At 45.2% G+C, this 18537-nt stretch overlaps 1 protein-coding gene and 1 non-coding gene across 2 annotated transcripts in view; one reads left to right on the forward strand and one right to left on the reverse strand.

The window, feature by feature from the left end:
- Positions 1-1334: 1334 nt before the first annotated feature.
- Positions 1335-18537, forward strand: part of Clasp1 (cytoplasmic linker associated protein 1) — a 230916-nt gene continuing 213713 nt past the window's right edge. Inside the window, exon 1 of the mRNA XM_052201268.1 lies at positions 1335-1440. The gene's annotated coding sequence lies outside the window, so the exon portion shown is untranslated. The remainder of the gene's footprint in view (positions 1441-18537) is intronic.
- Positions 13413-13519, reverse strand: LOC127698014 (U6 spliceosomal RNA). The gene has a single exon (XR_007980657.1). It is a non-coding gene; the product is annotated as a U6 spliceosomal RNA (small nuclear RNA).

Raw genomic sequence — 18537 nt, forward strand, 5'->3', positions numbered from 1 at the left:
TAACAATGTAACTGCATTGAACTATACAATAAAAACCAGCTACAACGTTTGGTTTTGTTAATATGAACACTTTCCTTTCCATTGTACTAATCAAACTTTTTCTTGGATTTTCTCTTTGCCTTTCCAGTAGACTACTCTCCATACATTGTTTGCCCAGCATACCACCCACTTCCGCTTGGCCCTCGACCCGGTGGTATTTCTTTTCTAGAATGCACTTCACGATTTTCCACCCACTGTTAGTAAACTTGCTTGCATTTACATTTTAAAGATGTTAGTTTTTCTACATCCAACCACGAGTCCCATCCTGCATGTGAACCCTACTCTGTCAAACCAGTCCTCTACCTTTTCTGCACCACATAGAGATCTATGTTTGGCTTTATTGTTTTAGCGTGTCTTTCCAAATCCTGAAGATATGACGGCATTATCACACAATCTCCCAATACATACACATTCCCGCACAGAAGAGTCCCCAAAAAAACCCAGTAGCGATAGAGGAAGCCAACAGACACTTTAAAAGTGATTTTCACCAGTGTACAACTGCAACACAAAAGCTTTCAAATCCAAATTGTTGGGTGGCACACGAGCGTAGGACAAAACAGGGCGTCCTTAAGCTCCTTGAAAGCAGCGCTGTAATTTGCACAGCAAAAAACACCTCACATATATTCTGAAAGCCACGCGGGAGGCGAGGCAACAATGTTGAGAAGGAATTTAGAAAAGAAACTAGGACAATTTCGCACGAATCGCAGTAGCCTCCACCTCGCGCCTTGACTCGCGAAAGCGCCAAGAACCTTTTCAAACCTGTGCTTCCGGTAGGAGCGCGTGTGCGCATGTTCAAAAGGACGAGTCCAATGCACTGTCAACTATGGGGAGTCGCGAGGGTCAATTTCTTTCACTGAAATCGCCCGGTAAATAGCGGACACCCGTAACCCAGAAGTGAAAGATTGTTTGATTCAAGTATCATCAAACACCTCGACAATCAAAGGAAGTTCCGGCTGGAAGCTCTCCCGATTCCTCTCTAGCCCTTTTATCGCACCGCCTTCTCCTAGTCTTGCTCGAGTTTTGCTTCCATTCCTTAAAGGCGCTCTAAACATTCCTTAAACCCTCCTTGTTCACCATTTTTTATTAAAGCACCTCTACGCTACGGGTCGCCATTCGGGTCAAAGGCAAAGGCGGCGGGACCTAAACTTCTTGCAAGCGCCTGCGCTGGGCGTTACCATAGAGAGGAAGCCACCTCTCTGGGCTGAGATTACAGTCTCTATGGTTCAACCCGGCCGGTGGCGGTAAAGGGGGACAGAGTGAGACCTCACCGCGCAGGCGCATTTTGGTTTCTTTTTTTTTTTTTTTTTTTAATCCCCGCACCAAGCGCTTAACCTCATTGGGGTGGAGGAGAAGGCGGTGGCTGTCCGGTCCGCAGCCGCAACAGTAGTGAATAATAGAACTGTAAGTACCGGGTCTAAGACGAAGAATGTTCAGACTGGAGTCCACTGGAGGACCCTGCTCCTTTTCCGGGCGGCGGCGGGCGCAGGGTCCGGGTGGGGACGGTGTCCAGTGCTGTCAGCCGCTCTGGGGTGCACTTTTGGGGGAGGGGGCGGCCCTGGGATGGGATCTGGGTGAGGATCCAGGACGCGCGGCCTCCGGGTTCAGTTCTGATTGTAGACTGCAGAGGGGAGGTGGGGCGGCTGTGGGGTCAAGCCTGGCTTTGTGTGACTGTCTCTTTCAGACCCCACCCCGGGGCCCCTTCCTGACCCGGAGTCTTCCTTAGCGGGCTTGGGAGACGCCGAAGCAGTCCGGGGATCTCTTTGAAAAGAACCGAGATCGCATTGAGCGGGAAGGGGCTCCAGGAGAGGAAACCTCACTACAACTAATCATCGGCGAGTGATGGGTGTGGAGAAAGATTCAGAGGGAAGAAGGGGTTGTCGGGGAGGCAGGCCGGGCGGCCGGTGCTCCTAGCTTGGGCCAGACAAAAGCGGAGCAGCCGGGGCCCAGCGGGGTGCGGAAGGTCCCCTTGGTCCCAGGAGGGCCCCGCATCTAGGATCTTTGCGAAGCTGCAAAAGCGGACGAGTGCTGAGTTAAGCCTGTGCAGCCTCCCCAACTTGCCTTTGTTGTTCTTCGGTATTGGCAGAGCCGCTCTGACGAAGATGAGTGTGTGATCTTGCACGTTGGTCTGGTTGGATACAATGGAGCGGATTGAATCTTGCTTTCCATTTTATGAGTTGCTTAGATGAGTGTGGGGTTTTCCAAAGTCAAACTCATTACATAATATATCTAGATTTTAAAAATAACTGTGTTTATTTCTTAAATTGAAAGAACAATTAGTTGGGAGCCTTAAAGCATGTGTGTCGCATCCGGATGGATTTCTGTGCCGGGATTCGTTTTCGTGAAACACTGACCTAATGGTGGAACCTGTGAGTTCTTTAAACCTGATACTTTAATTTGTGATGTGGCAATGAGCGCTTTGGACGCTCCAGTCCTTTGGGAGGCAGTGATGCAGAAGAGTCAGGAGTGATCCCTTTGCATCTTCCCCATACCTTGCACCAGATTCAGGTGCCACAGGCTAGTATCAATTCTGCCCTTAGAAATGATTATTTTATTATTATTCATGACATATATGGAACTCTTGCTATGAAGTATCCTAAACTGAATGGTACAGTTTCTTATTCATGGAGTAGGAGCAGAAAATGGCAACATTGATGCAGAGACGAGGAGATAGGGAAAATAACACAGAGAACTGAGTATAATTTATCTTCTTTACTTGCTAAGAAATACTTAAATTTTAACGAGCTGTTTGTTCATTCATCTTTGTAAAGTTGACTAATTGCACCCTTGTAGCAGTAAAACTCAAAATTTAAGTTTCTGTAAGTCTCTGTTTATTATGGGTAACATGTAACTGTGTTAGTTTTTATTGTCAGTGTGACACAACCTCCTTTCAACCTGAGAAGAGACTGGGGAATTTCCCAGATTAGATTGGCCTGTGGCCATGTCTGTAAAAGATTGTCTTTCTCGGTGGTTGAGGTGGAAGTGCCCAGCCCACTGTGGGCAGCACTCTTCCTAAGCAGGCATGCCTGTAGAAGAAAGCTAGCTGAGACTGTCTGTTTTCTGGGTTCTATTTGCTTCTGCTTTTTGATCTGAAGCCATGAAACTCTCTGTCTTGCTATGAGGACTCCTTGTGCTTTGTGTGCCAATTTATGCTAATGAAAATTTGTTTGTAGACTTCTGAATTTTGGCTCTATGTCAAAATTAGAGGAACATCTTACCTGGCAAGATGCTATCCCAGTTTGATGAGTTATAGATAGGGACAGGCTGCTCTGTGAGCAGATTCCTGCCTGACTTCTTTGGATTTATTTACTCTCTTACCTCTTACGAATTCGGGACACATTTTTTTCCATGGAACACTATCACTGAAAGTTGAATCTCATATGAACCAGTGATTTTAAATGTCAGAGGTTATATGTCCCAATATCATGCTTTGTGTGAAGAATGTCTGGATTCACCCCTCCACTTCCCCATAAAAGTAGGGGATGGGAGAAGTTCACGTGGGGAAAATAGTGGGTGAGAGTTCCAGCATCATCTCCAGTGTGGACTTTGGGTATCTAACTATGGTGTTGGCTGGGAACACTTGCTCCTTTGTTGGACTGTTTTTCCTTCTGGCCTAAGTGGAGGAATGAAGTTGTAAATTTGGGTGATGAAAGCAGCCTTGATACCAACTGCCTAAGGATGGCACCACCCCTTCAAAGCTGGATGAATGCCTGTGGGTACGGCGCTTACTGTTTCAATGTTTTAAAGTGAGTTTGCTCTTCTGCATATGTGTATTAACTTTTGGGGAGGGGGGGATACGGTTTTTACAAAGAGCCTTTTCAAACTTTAAAACTGAGTGAAGTCTATTTTTAAAAATAAAGTTTCTAATATTAAGAAAAGAAAAGAAAGCTGGCTGAGTGAGTCAGAGCCAGCCAGGGAGCTGCAGTTGTCTCGGGTTCTGCTCCGAGTTCTTGGCTTATGCTCTTGCCTTGACTTCAGTAATGGATTGCGACCTGGAAGTGTAAGCCAAATGTACCCTTTCCTCCCATAAGCTGCTTTTGTTCATGGTATTTGTCACAGCAAAAGGCAAACCCGAGCAGTAACTGTCTTAAATCTTCAAAGCTTTAATTAATTGTTTGCTTGTTTACTTAGGAATTAACCCCAGGGTCTTGGGTGTACTGGATGGGTTCTTTGTCAATGAGCTACATCCCAGTTTCTACGTTTTTTTTTTTTTTTTTTTTTTTTTTTTTTTTTTACATTTATTTGCTTACTTGTATCTGCATCTGTATGTGTGGGTGTACATGTGCCATACATAGCAGGCCCGTGGCAGGTGGTCAAAGGACACGTGTAGGGATAGGTTCGCTCTACTGTGTGGCTCCCTCAGATGCTCAGGCTTGGCAGCATGAGTCGCCTTTACTCACTGAGCTCTCTCACTGCCCTGCAACATTTTCTTCTATGTCGAGAGCGAGCAAAAGTCTACAAGTTAGAGTGCTTGCATCAGTAATGGCTCTCAGAGGAACAGAGCCTCTGAAGTTTAGCACAGACAATGGGAATTTTTTTTTATATATAAAGCAAGATTCAGATCCTTAAAGTAGTTTACATGGATGGTGAGGACTGACTGGTCATAGGACATTAGGGTCATCATCTGAGTCTGTTTCCTTTTGGATTTTGTTCCCCCTGCTCCCCACAGTTTTCTGTTAATTTCATTTTCTTGAGCAGATCTGTGCCTTGGTTTAGAAGTTTGGATAGATAATTTATGTCCTTGATTATCCATTATTCTTAGGAACCTACTTTAAATCAGTTTTTATTACATTTATTTATTAACTTATATATATGTATGTGTGTGTGTGTCTGTGTTTGTATGCCAGGTACATTATATGTAGAGATCAGAGTATAACTTTTATTTATTTATTTTCCGAGGCAGGGTTTCTCTGTATAGCCCTGGCTGTCCTGGAACTCACTCTGTAGACCAGGCTGGCCTCGAACTCAGAAATCCGCCTGCCTCTGTCTCCCAAGTGCTGGGACTAAAGGCGTGCACCACTACTGCCCAGCCAGAGGACATCTTTTGAGTATCAGGTCTACTCTTCCACTCTGTGTGTTCTAGGGTTTAAATTAGGTCATCAGGTTTGGCGGCAAGCGCCTTTACCTGCTGAGCCATTTTGAGGGTCTTAAAACCAATTTTTGTCTCGAAAAACCAAAAAGAAGCCAGGCGGTGGTGGCGCACACCTGTAATCCCTGCACCCTGGGAGGCAGAAGCAGGCAGATTTCTGAGTTTGAGGGCAACCTGGTCTACAGAGTGAGTTCCAGGACAGCCAGGGCTATACAGAGAAACCCTGTCTCAAAAAAACCAAATCCAAAACCAAACCAAACCAAACCAAACCAAACCAAACCAAACCAAACCAAACCAAAACCAAAACAAAAACAAAAAAACCAAAAACAAACAGAAAAAGAAAAAGAAACCAAACCAAAAGCAAACAAACAAAAACAAGCCAGCTTTTAAATAAACAATACTTTTAATTCTACAGTATTATTGTAAATATAGCCATGTAAGGGTAAGTATTAGCCCCAGAGTTGAGTTTCAGTAGCTGTCAGTTGTAATAAATGCCAGTCTGGTCCCCAAACTAAATGCTAGTAGTAAATGGTTGATAGTAATAACGTGTGCTTAAAATTGGAACCAGTTAGAGATTTACTTGAAGAGAAAGGTTTAGTTTTCATTAAAACCAAAACTACACGGAGAAGAAATCACAGGTGACACAGCTCTTGATTTATAAAATGCACTTGTCAAGAATGAACCATGCTTTCTTTACTTCCTGTCTAGCAGAGCATCACCCATAAACATACACATGAGCGAGTGTGCTGTGTGCATGTGCGTGTGTGTACGTGTGTGTGTGTGTGTGTGTGTGTGTGTGTGTGTGTGAGCGTGTGTGCGTGTGCGTGTTGGTTAACCAACCGATGTGTAAAGCACTGCCGTTCACCAGCTCCTCTCGTCGTGGGGCTTCACTGCTGTCTTTGTTGTCACACCCGATGACACTTTCCCTGGTTTGTATGGTATCGTGTCCTCATCCCACTCCTCACGGAGCCCAACAGTGCTGAGAGATGGCGGCATTTCTAACACGGCACCTTGTTGACCTCTCACTTCCTGTCCTCCCTACCTCTGATTTCACCCCTCGGCTTCCCTCTCACACTGCTGCCCTATTGGATATATACTCTTCTTTAGATCCTTGGATATAAGGAGCATGAGAACATTTTGTGATGGTGGCACTTGTGACCCGTGTGACTTGTATACTAGTGGGAACTGTTGATTGTGTAGAAGAATAAGGAAATGTACCATGGAGCTGGAGAGATGGCTCAGGACTTAAGGCCCTGGCTGCTTTTCCAGAGGACCAGGGTTTGGTTCCAAGCGCCCACATGGCGGCTTACAACTGTCTGTTACTCCAGTTTCAGGGAATCTGGTTGCCTCTTCTGACCTCCAAGGGCACCAGGGACTCATGGTGCATAGATAGACATACGTGTAGGCAAAGACACCCATACATCTAAAATCAATAAAAATACCCCCCCCCCCCCATGTCTATAATAGGATTGGAGCTATGGAAGAGCTCTTAGAGGCCCCATGGGCCACTCCCAAACCTGACATCTGGAGCAGTCGGTCAGTCTCCAGCCTCAGAGTGCAGGTGAACCTCTTTGTTCAGGTCAGGCTTTGCTTACCACAGATGCTGTACACTGTATCAGATCTGGCCACTGTTGTACTTCTTGAGATGAGTTTTCCCCACAAAGCAGTATGATTTATTCTTCTCCACATACAGCTCTCTTCATATTCTCAGGACAGTCAGCAGGCTTTCTTTTAGAGTTCGATTAAATTTTTTCCTGAACTTTTTCAGGACTTGGGTGCCATCTCTCAAGAGGTCCACTTACAAAGATGTGCCTGGTCTCAATGTGCCAGGGACTCCCAGTCTGAGTCTGTGTCACACATGTTAGGAGTGTGCAGACACATCTCTGTCGGTGCCTGTGCCTTTCTAGTTTATGTCTTGGCGTTGAGCACTGGCGCTCCATGCTCACACGCATGTGCTGTGCCAGTGGACTACATCCCAGTATTCCTCCTGGCTCAGTAGACGCTCGCCATGCTTTATATACATATATATTTAAAAGTTTATTTCTGGAAATACATGTTCGCCATGCTTTTTTAAATGCAGTTTTAAAATAATTGTCTGTGTACATGTTTGTGTGTGCATGCACATATGTAGAGGCCAGAGGTCAACACCAGGTATCTTTTTGAATAGCTCTCCACCCTGTGTTTTGGGGGAGTCTTTACTGACCCTGGAGCTTGCTGATTTAGACAGACTGGTTGGCCAGCATGCTCCAGGGATCCTTTGGTCTCTACCTCTCCATGCTTAGGCTGTGCTTGGTGTGACGCCTGCCACTTTGCTGCTGCTGCTGCTCTTCTGTGGACTTTTAGGGGATGGGATTCAGGTCCCCATGCTTGTGTGGCAAGCACTTTACTGATAGTAATCTCCCCAGCCCTCCCTCTGCTTTTAAATATTCCTTTTCCTTCCTTCCTTTCTTTCTTTTTCTTTCTTTCTTTCAAAATTGTGTGTGTGTGTGTGTATGGGTGTGTGTGTGTGTGTGTATGGGCGTGGGTGTGTGTGGGTGTGTGTGTGTGTGTGTCATGGCACACTTGTGGAGGTCAGAGGACATCTTTGTGGGAACTGGCTCTTTGCTATCTGGGTCCTGGTGGATCAAACCCAGTTCCTGTACAAGCTGAGGCCGTGTTTGTTCTTTGTCTTCTTTAAATGCAATGTGTAAAATAAAACCAAGGTCTTTCATGGAACATATCAAAATACACAGCTGTTTTCTGAAGCTAGAAAAATCACAGCAACGGATTTCAAACTTTCGCTGTGCGTTCTGGTTTTGCTTTAGGCTAGTTTCTTTGTGTTTTAGAGTCTTTTTCCATTTAAAAAAAGGGTGGGGTGACCTGGGGTAGAGGGGAGGAGTAGAGGGCTCCTATTAATGTAGGTGTAGAAGGCTGCAATGAGATGATACAAGGAGAGTGGGAAGACGACCGACACTGAGTGACACATCCACAGGGCACGAAGAAGCTCGCAGTAGGAAGGACTTCACTATGCTCATGTGGGGACCTTGTTGGGTGACCAGGCTCTGCTTCATGCCCAGCCAGAGATTAACTCAGTATCAGTGGGACTGGGCAGCCACAGTGTTAGCCGCCGCCGCTGCTGCTGCTGGGGGGGGAGGGGCAGGACTCTGGCACGCCTACCTTGCAGGTTGAGAGCTCTGCACATTGATTACTTAATGCCAACAGTGATGACATTACAAAGTAAGAATGTAAACAGTCACCCAAGTGGTGGGTGACGAGAGCTAGAAGGAGACCTGTGTAGGTGCGTGTGACTGGAGTGGGGTGGGGTGGTAAGTGCCTGTGGAGGCCAGGAGACAATCTCAGGCTTGACTCTGGAGCGGTCCACCGTATTTTCTGAGACGGGGTTTCCTACTGCTTTAGAGCTCCTGATTTGGCTAGGCTGGCTGACCAGCAACCCAGAGGTGTCTCCAGCTCTGCTTCCTGAGTGCTGGGATTACAAACGCGAACCATCATGCCCGGCTTTTTCATGTGGTTTCTAGGGATTCAACTCAGAACCTCAAGCTGGCAGGGTCAGTGTTTTACTGCCTAAGCTGTCTCCACAGACTGCAGACTCATCTTTAAAAACACAGTTTTTAAAAAAACAGTTATTGTGTGTGTGTGTGTGCCATAGCTGTGCACATGTTGAGGTCAGGGGGAGTCCATTCTCTCCACTGTGTGGTTCCTAAGGCTCAAACTTAGATTATCAGGATTGGTAGCAGGTGCAGGTGCCTTAACCCACTGAGCCATCTCATCAGCTCCCATCCCTCTATCCTCCGCTTCTACATCAGTGGGGGAGAGAGCCTTCTAAATGCAGTTCCCTCTTTTTGTAGGGATATAAATGGATGACGTCATAGTGGCAACAGTCAGCTTTTAAAAGTGAAAGTGATTTTCAAAGCATTTTATTGTTATTAATCCCCTTTGCTCCCTTCTGAGCTCTGAGGAGTGGACAGGGAGAGATTGGCCATGCAGCTTTTGCAGATGGGACTCTGGGGTGTGTAGGGGACACAGGGCCTTGTGGGGCTTGTCCCTACATTCTCTTCTCATGGGCATAAGTTGGTTAATGTTACTGAAGTCGGGGTGCGGGGGGCCCCTGGTCTGCTCACCTTGTGAATAGCTGCTGTACCAGGCCGGCTCCTCTCCTTTAGTGCGGATGGTCTTGCCCTAAAAACGACCCCAAAGTCTCTGAGCGCTGGTGGAGTACGCCTTTACATCCTAACGCTGAGGCAGAGGCAGAGTTTCTGTGAGCCATCCTGGTCTACAGATCGAGTTTCAGGATAGCCAGGGCTATACAGAGAGACCTTATCTTGAAAAGCAAAAACAAAAACATAAATTTAGTTAGGTTTTATGTGGGTATTATCATCTATAATCCCCAAACTGAGGAGACTGTTGCAGCCTGGTACATGGGACAGCTTTATCGTGCCCCAACTACCCCTCCAAGAAACAATAAAAGGGAAATAGGAAGTTTTGTGCTCACATTTATTAATGTCTAAGATGTGTCTTTTAGGCGGAAGAAGTCTAGAACTGGAATCTCACCACCTTTACCATGGCCTTTGCCATTTGGATGTCTGTCTTTGATCAGAATAGTTGAGATCAATATTTACACTTCCAGCCTGTTTGTAACTTGTTCAAGGTAACTTTGCAGGCAGAATCATTTAAATTAATTGGCAGCTGTATTACTGTAATGTAGCAATAATACACGAAGTTTGGATTAAAGAGGAAAACCACGTTTAACTATCCTAGAGCAGTGTGAGGCGGGGGATTGGTGTCTGAACCTCAGGGATACACAGCAAACACTTGCCAGGCTCTCAGTCCTTCTAGTTCTCTTTCATCTTTGAGTCAGAGTCTCATGTATCCCAGGCTAGCTTTGAACCCACAATGTAGTGGAGAATGGCTTTGAATTCCTGAGCCTTCTGCCTCCACCTCTTCTGTGCTGGAGTTACAGATGTGCTCCAGTTTATGTGCTGCTGGGATGGAACCTGGGAATGTATGAATTCCGGGCAAGCACTCTACCAACTGGGCCTCCTTCTAAACTTCTGTAGCTATTTTCTTTCTTTTTTTGTTTTTGAAGATTTATTTATTTATTATATGAGTACACTGTAGCTGTCTTCAGATAACCAGAAGAGAGCGTCAGATCTTTTTACAGATGGTTGTGAGCCACCATGTGGGTGCTGGGATTTGAACTCGGGACCTTCAGAAGAGCAGTTGGTGCTCTTATCCACTGAGCCATCTCTCCAGCCCCTATATTTTTTTCTTTAAAACAGAAATACATTTACTTATTCAGTGTGGTATGTGCGTGTACACACATGCATGTGTGCATTCGTAGGCTTGGTGTGCCACATGGTTCAGGTGTAGAGATCAGAGCACAACTTGGAGGAATCAGTTCTTTGCTTTTTCCATGTGGGTCCCGGAACTGAACTTAGGTGGACAGCCCTGTCAGCAAAAGTTCACTTCCGCCGGCCGAACCGTCTCACTGTTCTGCTGTTATTGCTTGATGTACCACCTTTGAGACTGCCCTCGTATCCACACATCATTGTGAATAATTAAGGTTGAGTATGCTTTTTGAATAATCTTTGCAACTCTGTAATATATATTATTTTAACTTTTAATAATTTCTCATTTGAATTGATATAGCAAGATACAGAACTAGGGTTCTTTTAAGTTTTTTGTTGTTGTTTTTGGGGTTTTTTTGGTATGCATATTTGAGTGTGTGTTTGGGTGTATAGGGGTGTATATACATGCCAAAGTGTGTGTGTGCAGACCAGTATATTGTAATTGGTTCTCTCATCTCACCTTGTGGCTCTTGGAATTAAACTGCTCAGCCGGCTTGGTGGTCAGTGCCTGTACCCACTGAGCAGTCTTATTTTCTTTTGTTGCCAGCAGTATTTCCAAAGTCATAGGAAGAGTGTCCAGCTCTTGCTGTGTGAGACATCAGTGTTTGTCTACATCAGAATGTGACCTCACAACATTTCTGAGGCCTGCCTTCAAGTATTTCTTCAAACAGTTGTACACTAGGGTCTAGCTTAAACTATTTGCTAGTCAGAATGGCTGTGGGCGTGGCCAAGGTTTCTGTTTTTTCAAACACATTCCCCAAGTGCTTCTGAGGCCACTGAAGTTTGAGAGCAGCCCCTGGAGACTACCTTCTGGGTAGTTTTCTTTAAAGACTGTTTCTTTCCTGTGGGTTAAGGCTGAGTTTGTTATGAACGGCTGCTCAGACATGCCGCACAGAGGCCTGTTGTGTATCGAGAATGAATTGTGTAGCAGGTCTTTCCCAGTGAAGAGTAGCTGGGTTCACTGTAGGAACAATAAGCCAGTCTTTGAAAGAGAAGTTGAATTTCCTTCAAACAGCTCCTTCTTGGAAGTCTCCTCGTGGCGCTGGAGTTGTTTCATTTACAGTTTTGTTCAGTTTTGTTTTGAGACAGTGTCTCATGTAGCTGGGCTGCCCTTAACTTCCTGTGTGTGTCTCTACCCTGGTTTTTGCAGCATTGGGGATTGAACCCTGGGCCTTTTGTGTGTGCTAGGTTTGCTTTTTACCTCCCCAGCTCAGACTTGGGCAGTAGGTAGCCAAGGAGTACCTTGAACTTGCAATTGCCCTACGTCTACCCTCCCGATTGCTGGGACTGTGTTGTGTGCTGCCACGTGGGATTTAGTCACCGTTTGGATCAAATCCAAGGCCTTAATGACTGAGCCATATCTCCAGTCCTTAAGGTTTTGATAAGACTTGGAGCTCTGACCTAAGCCTTTTCCTTGGGCAGTACACGCATGTGTCATGTCACAGTCTATAGCTGCCATAGATTAAATGCTGACCCCTTACCAAACACCGGTCTGTGTTAAAAATAGAATTGTATTATCCTAATTTTTATGGTAGCATTTAAAGCCCAGTGCTGCATCCTTATCCCCTTGAGACGGGGTTTCTTTCTGTGGCCTAGACTGACCTCGAACTCACCAAGATCTGCCTGCCTCTGTCTCTGAGTGCTGGGATAGAAGGTGGGCTGTTTTCCTTTTATGATGGCAGGAAGCTGAGGCTTGGCTGCCCTTCCCTTTCTCCCTCGCCATTCTCTGCTGCTCTGTCTTTCCCATCCTACCTCGTCCTCTCTCACTTTCGTACGTGGTTGAATCTCTGTCCAGCTCTTTAGGCGCGGATCTGGGAGGGCAGTAGTCGGGTGGGATTTGCAGAAGAGTCTCACTCACTGGTTCTGCCTCTTTCCATCCTACCAGCGCCCTGCGGCTCCAGTGTCCTCACAGCCTTACCTATCTTCTGTCGTTAGAAACTATGATTTCTATTTATAATATGTGTGCACCGACAGCTCATTGTGGTTTTGATTTGGGTTTCCCCAATGACTAAAGTGCAGAGAACTTTTCCACGTGTTTCCATCTGAATACCTTTGGGGGAGTGTCTGTTCAAGTCCTTTGCCCATTTTAAAGTTGGCTTAAAACACATTTTAAGTTGTGTTTAAATTTGAAAGTTAATATATTAAGTTAAAAAAAACATTCCCTTACTTATTTGGGGTGTGTGTGTATACACACATGCATGTACATCTGTGATGCACATGCGGTCAGAAGGTAGTTTGTGGAGTTGGTTCTCTCATAGGTTCTGGCACTCAGCTCAGGAAGTCGGGCTTGCTGGTAAGTGCTTTTACCCATCATAAAGTTCCTTGTCAGGTATATGATCTGCAAATATTTTCTCCCATTCTGAAGGCTTCCTTTTTAAAAAATAGAGATTTATTTAATTTTTCTTTTTTGTCTTTTGCCTGTATATTTGTTTGCACGCCGCCTGTGTGCCTGGTGCCATGGAGGCCAGAGGGAGGTGTTAGATCCCCTGGAATTGCAGTTACGGCAGCTGTGGCTGCTGGGAACTGAACTCAGTGCTCTGTGGAGCAGCCTGAGCCCTTACCCACCCAACCACTCCTTGGTGCAGCCCCTGCCTGGGACGGCTTTGATGTAATGGCCTTTGACACAGAGCTTTCAAGTTTCTAACTTACTTGTGTTTTTTATTTTATTTTATTTTTTTGTTAATTACTGTCATGTTTAGAAGTTTACTACCAAATTCAGGATAATGGAGACCTACCCATATTGTCTTCTTAGATTTAAAAATTTCAGATTTCCTTCTTCCCGCCCTCCCCTGAGTTCTTCTGCTCACTCCTTGACTAATTTTGAGTTCTTTTTGTACACAGTGTGACGTGTACAGAGCCATGAAGGTGATTGTGTGTGGGTAAGCAGCACCCCAGCAACATTTGTAGAGCGCTGACTGGTTTTATTTTTTTATTTATTTTTTTTAAATATGGAACGCTTCACGAATTTGTGTGTCATCCTTGCGCAGGGGCCGTGCTAATCTTCTCTGTATCGTTCCAATTTTAGTGTGTGTGCTGCCGAAGCGAGCATGAGCGCTCACTGCTTTAAACTTAAGTTTGTGTGTACTCTCTCTCAGTAACGTTGATAGTTTGCTTTGGACTTTTATTTAGTTGCCTCTTTTTTTTTTTTTTTGTTTTGTTTATTGTTTGTTTCATTTTTGTTTCTGAAACACGGTTTCTCTGTGTAGCCCTGGTTGTCCTGGAATTAGCTATGTAGTCCAGACTGACCTTGAACTTAGAGATCTGCCTGCCTATGTCTCCTGAGTACTGGAACTCAAGGAGTATGTCACCACTGCTTTTCTTCTTCAAGATTTTTAACTGCTCCTGTTAAGTCATATTCTGAATTGTTGGAATCAATGATAGGTTTTACGAATTTGTTAAATGACCGACTATTTGGGTAAACATGTTGGATAGTATACTAGGGGATACATTTTATTCCTGACTGAAAAAAGTTATTATGCAAGGTTTGGGTAGGTAGTAGTTACTTTCCTTGTTGCTATTAACAAAGTGCCTGTCCAGAAGCAACCAAGGGAGGAAGTGTGTAGCTCAGCCTACAGTCCACTAGGGAGGGAAAGGCATGGGCGTCAGAGCAGGAGGCAGGTGGCCACGGGTGGGAGTGGGGTCACAGCTAGTAGCGCTCCAGTCACAGCATCTGTGGAGGTCCGAGCACAACTTTCAGGGGTCAGAGCTCTCCTTCCACCACGTGGGTCCTAGGGGTGGAACTCAGGTTGTCAGGTGTGGTGGCAGGCGCTTCTACTCCAGAGGCATCTCTCCAGACACCAGCTCTTGGAATGGTGCTGACCATCTTCAGGGTCAAGACCTTCCCACATCAGTTAACCGAAGGTAAGCAGTTCCCTATAGGTGTTCCCTGAGATTTATTTCCTAGCTGATTCTAGGTCCTATGAAATTGGCAATAAATATTAATGATCACAGGGTGATATATGGTAGCTGTGGTGTTATATGTGTCTAGTCTTGCACGCAGGAGGCAGAAGCCGAGGAGTTTGAGTTCAAGGTCAGCCTGGGCTACATGGTGAGACCCTATGTCAAACATTAGGGGTGATTGATTCTACATTTGGTTTTTCATTCTTTTCTACCCTAACCAGCTTCATTTTAAATAAATACTTAATTTCAAGATTATTTTCCTTTTTTGCAATGAAATCTGTGTTTTTCTAGCAAAATGGAGTAAACAACATTAGCAAATTGTTTTGTCCCGGAATTCCAAAGCTGAGTTAGGGAAGAAGCGTCTGCGCTCTCGGGCTGGGCCTGTGATCGTGTTTCCCTTACTGTGCTCTTTAGTTCTCACCAGTGTCTAGTGTTACTTGCCCTGGTGACAAGGCTTCCCTTGGGAGCCCTTTTGAAAGCTACAGTCCAGATGTGGTGAAGGAGGCTGAGCTCTCCAGTCTGACCTTGAGGCTTTGTTTCCCCGTGTGTTTCACTCCAGGTCAGGATTCTTAGCATCTGGGCAGGGACACACCTTTGTCATCTATGGTGCTGTTCGTGTGCCTTTGCACCTTTCTACCAGTGGACACAAAGTCAGATCATTTCTCTTTCATTTCCTAGTTCTAAGCAGCAGATCGGAGAGCAGAACAAACACAGCTGTTGAGGGACAGTCAACAAAGTGATTCATCATCTGCTTAAACTCTGGACTGGGGACTTCGTCTGAAAAGTGCTGTGTTAGATCTCCCAAATTCTGCCTCTCTCACACTCATGTACTAGTGTGAAAAGCTAGGTGTGGTGGCTCAAGTTTGTAATCCCAGTGCTGGGGAAGTGGACAAGAAGATCCCCAGAGCTTGCTGCCAGCCAGTCTAGCCAATAAGAGATCCTACCTCAAAAATAGATAGAGGATAGGCAGACAGACAGACAAGCAGATGAATAGGACCGGTGAGAAAGTTCCATGGGTGAAGATGCTTGCCACAATTCTGATTACTTCAGTGTAGTCCCTGGGTTTGGAGAAGAGAACCGATCTCCTAAAGGTTGTCCTTTGATCTCCAGAGGCCCTTTATGGCATGCTCACACACAGTAAAGGGTGATGGCCAAGATGCCCCGGCCTCCACACCATGTTCATGTGTGCACATGCACGTGACTCCTCTAGAGGGCACGCTGCAGAGAGGGTAGCAGGGCCTTCTGATTCCCTTTCCACCTGGGTCGTCCTAGGGAGAAGCTGGGCTGCCTTTATCTGAAGTGACTCTGTAGCTCTCTAGCCATTTCTTCACGTGCGTCTCGAGCCCATCCAGGAAGTAGTGGGGTTCTATTGTCATTGTTTGTTTTCTGTTTATTCTATCGTACCTCAGGCATGAATTTCCATTTGAGGAGGGCAGCCCTCTAAGGAGAAATGTTCTTCTCAGTGTGCTGGTCTTAGTGTTGGAGGTGCTGTATGTGTTATGTGGCTGATGAGTGCGCCGTGCACATGGCTAGTAACCTAGACACTTGTTTCTAAAGTAAACTCAGTGGAAAAGCTTTCTATTCTATGATTTTATTTTTTTCAGAGCTAGGAGTAGATTTCCTAGCTCACCAAAGCATTTGCTTGGATATGGTAATGATCTTTTGCTGAATTGTGTAGTAATGATTGTAAAAGAACCAGAGAAGAATGATTCTTAAAATCTCTCTAGAATTACTGGGCGAGACATCTTTCAAGTAGGATGCGGCTAAAATGGATGTAGAAATGGTATGTTTAGCTGGGCGTGGTGCACGCCTGTAATCCCAGCACTTGGAAGGCAGAGGCAGGCGGATTTCTGAGTTTGAGGCCAGCCTGGTCTACAGAGTGAGTTCCAGGACAGCCAGGGCTACACAGAGAAACCCTGTCTTGAAAAAACAAACAAACAAACAAACAAACAAACAGGTATGTTTATGAGAACAGAGGCCCCCAAACAACTTTTAATGAAAATTGCTGCCATTAAGAATTATTCTTAGGATTTTGTGAGATGACTTAGTGGTTAAGAGCACTGGCTGCTATTCCAGAAGTCCTGAGTTCAATTCCCAGCAACCACATGGTGTCTCATGATCATCTATAACAGGATCTGATGCCCTCTCCTGGCATGTGGGTATACATGCAGACAGAGCATATCTACTTTAAAAAATATGTAAATAACTTGGCTTGGTGCTGCATGCCTTTAATCTCAGCACTTGAGAGACAGAGAAAGGCAGATCTCTGAGAGTTGGAAACCTGCCTGGTGTACAAAGGAAGTTCCAGGACAGCCAGGGCTGTTAACACAGAGAGACCCTGCCTCAGAAAGAAAGGAAGAGGGAGAGAGAATTATTCTTGGGTTGGGGGGTTGGGGATGTAGCTCAGTGAGTAGAGTAGTTGCCTGCCATTCACAAAGCCCTGTATTCCAACCATAGTTCCACATAAAGCTGGACAGAATGGCACATGCCTGCTGCCTCTGCACACTTGGGAATCTGAGGCAGGAGCATGTAGTGTTCAGACCAGCTTGAGACCCGGGCTCAAAAACTACCACCATCACCAATGCCATTATCCTAGGTGATTAGTAGAGACTGAAAAACTATATAGATTGTCAAGAGTCTTCATTCAACAAACATTCTTACTATTCCAGGATGGAGAGAAAGGCTCTTAGCCTTTCTCAGAAAGATCTGTGCGTCTAAGGGAGGATAGAAAAGAGACGGCTGAGTCCGAGAGTCTGCGGCTGCTGTGGGGAAAGAGAGGAGAGCACTCCTAACGGCTGGTGGATGTGTTGAAAACTTATCCCCCAAGTTCACATTGATGGCATTTGGGAGTGGAGCCTTTGGAGGTCATCAAAATTTGATGGAGCCAAGATTCTGGGTTCCCCCAGTGGCATTGGTAGCTTTGCTTGATAAGGAAGAGAGACTCAGCTAGTGTGTTTGCCCCCATGCTCTCTTTCATACTGTGATGTGGCAAGAAAGGCAAGAAAGCCCTCTCCGCAGGCTATGCTATGCTGTTCTTAGACACAGAGTCCCCAGAACTATGATCCAAACAAACTTTTCGCCATAAGTTATCCAGCCTGAGGTATTTTGTTTTAGCAACAGAAAACAAAGACCAGTTCCTGATCTGTGGCCAAGGGAGGAAGATCTGTACTACTTGCCTGTCTTTTATCTATCTCTTAGTCTCACTCGTCTCTCTCTGGCTTGACCTGGAAAAGCGTGAGACACTGAACCAGGGGCACTCTCTCCTGTTGGAGACTCCAGGGCCTGCTTGCTGTCTTCCATCCATGGAGAGCTTTGTTGGGAGGGGCTTGTGACCTTGAAACAAGGAATCTGAGTCCTGGTAATTATTCATGCCACTTTCTATTTTTGTAACGTTGCTGCAGATACAAGAATCCCAAGCACCTTTGCTGAGAGAAGCTGTTTGAAACCAACTTTTTGGGGAGTTGTAGATCTTCACAAAATTAAGACTTCTATTTTCAGATCCTTACTTGAATCAGTGACTTGGTTTTTGGAATTTTGGGGGAGGGATGAAACATGCCTTTTGGAAAACTGTTGCCGTTGTAGTCACTTTGGGATAGTGATGTCACCATTGGCATTGTGGTTTTTTTTTTTTTAATTGTAGTTATAAGCCCATTACATACACTGACTGTTCACATCAAAACAGACGCTCTTTTTATTATAAATGAGTGGACTTGATGACCTTACTTTATTACGTGTGTGTATGTGTACATGTGACTGTGCTTGCATACCATGGCACATGTGTGAAGGCCAGAGGACAGCTTTTGGGAGTCAGCTCTCTCCTGTCACATGGGTCCGGGGGTTGAACTCAGGGTGTCAGGCTTGAGCAGGAAGCACTTTCACCCACGGAGTCATTTCATCTTCATCTTCCTAGCTAATGAATGAATTTAAGTCTGTAAGCGTTGTAAGGGAGAAGTCTTCAGTTTTTCTTATGTTATCCAGAAATGTCAAGAGTGCTACTTAAACAAGCCAAACATTTTCTATTATAAAACATTTGGTGTGTGCATATACAATTTAGGTGTATGTATGTATGTATGTATGTATGTATATATGTGTTCATACATGTATGAATGGTATGTACGTATGTGAATCCAGGTGCATGTGCACACATAAGGACTTCATCTTTATTAT

The sequence above is a fragment of the Apodemus sylvaticus genome, chromosome 12 (genome assembly GCF_947179515.1).
Source record: "Apodemus sylvaticus chromosome 12, mApoSyl1.1, whole genome shotgun sequence".
Lineage (NCBI taxonomy): Eukaryota > Metazoa > Chordata > Mammalia > Rodentia > Muridae > Apodemus > Apodemus sylvaticus.